The 1,490-nt window shown below is 33.8% G+C and overlaps 1 protein-coding gene across 1 annotated transcript in view; it reads right to left on the bottom strand.

Moving 5' to 3' along the window:
- Positions 1 to 1,490, bottom strand: part of txnrd3 (thioredoxin reductase 3) — a gene marked incomplete at its 5' end in the record, with an annotated part of 31,128 nt that overhangs the window by 4,486 nt on the left and 25,152 nt on the right.

Raw genomic sequence — 1,490 nt, 5'->3', positions numbered from 1 at the left:
CATAGAAAAAAAGAGGGAAAAAATACACTGACTTTCAACAGGAGACAACACTATTTCATGGAATCAAGCAAAAACGTTTTTTTATGCCAGATATATGAGCAAACTTGAATTCCTACTGAGTGAAAAGCTGGTTTGCAAATTAAGTTTTCCCCTTTAACTGGTATGATAAGCAAAGTAAAGCCTCCAACCAGACAATGTTAAGATACATATCGATTTGAATGGTAAATTTAGCCAATAAATCACTTTATATTTAGTAGCTAGCTACCACAAAAAAATGAAGAACTTGGAACTGATAGAAACTCAAAGGGTCTAAACTTTACATAATTTTGAACATTAGGATGAAAGATTGGAGTGAGAGATTTTTCAAACACAATAAAGTATTTTTACACTGCCACTAGGTNGTACAGCACCTTGTACATTTATTTCTAAAAAAAAGGTGTTATTTTACTTACTTTTAATAAGGGTTTTTATTATTGGGAAAATATTTTAATGTGGTTTCCTATGCTCTAAACTCATGTTGTATTAGCTTTTAGCTTCATTATTAGTAATCAGCTTTTTGATTCGTTTGTTGAACAATGTATTATAATTAATGTTGTTATTTTTATTTTTTCTTTCTTTTCTCCTCTTCCTTTTTTCTGTATATGCATTTGTGTGCAAGTGGAAATATGTGTGAACCTGGAACTGCTGAACTGAATTGCCCTTGAGGATAAATAAAGTTGTCTGAATCTGAATGAATCTTTTATTTAAGAACATTGAGTTTATGACTGCCTAATGAAATGTTATAGAATTAAACTTGGTTTGGCTGTAAGCAGACAAAACTTAGGAGGTGAACCCTGTCCACCATAAATTATTCAAATGTTACCTCTATGTTGTCCTGTCCATAGAGCTCGGTTGCTTTCTCCTCTGACAGTCCACAGGCGCCATACTCCAGTGGGGTAAAGACTGTGGTGGGAACATTGATGTAGTCGCACTGTGCAAAAATAAATAAATAAATAAATAAATAAATAAATAAATAAATAAATAAATAAATAAATAAATAGGTATTTATATCTGTTGTCACATTAATAATTTAATAAAATAATAAAAGTTGTCAATATAGCAGCAGACTATTGAACACATTTGCAGGAGCAACCTTGACAGTTGATCCAGCATAGAGGCGACGAGCCAGCAGCTTCCCAGCCTGAATGGCAACAGGTGTCAGCTCCCACTTGTCCTCCAGAATGTCTCCAACGGCATAAATGTGTGGCACATTGGTCTGCTCCTCATCATTCACAGGAATCTTTCCATTTCTAGAATAAGGCATTGACAGGTCAGCAATAATAAAAAATAAATAAAATCACTGCAGCTTAGTTATTCTTTCTTATGCTTAAATGATCTTTTCCACCCTTTTCAGAATTCAACAATTGAAATACCGTATTTTCGGACTATAAGCTGCAACTTTTTTCCTGAACTTTGAACCATGCGGCTTATAGACCGGTGCGGCTTATACG

Source organism: Austrofundulus limnaeus, unplaced genomic scaffold (genome assembly GCF_001266775.1).
Source record: "Austrofundulus limnaeus strain Quisiro unplaced genomic scaffold, Austrofundulus_limnaeus-1.0 Scaffold2536, whole genome shotgun sequence".
NCBI lineage: Eukaryota > Metazoa > Chordata > Actinopteri > Cyprinodontiformes > Rivulidae > Austrofundulus > Austrofundulus limnaeus.
This window is presented reverse-complemented; position numbering and strand designations above follow the sequence as displayed.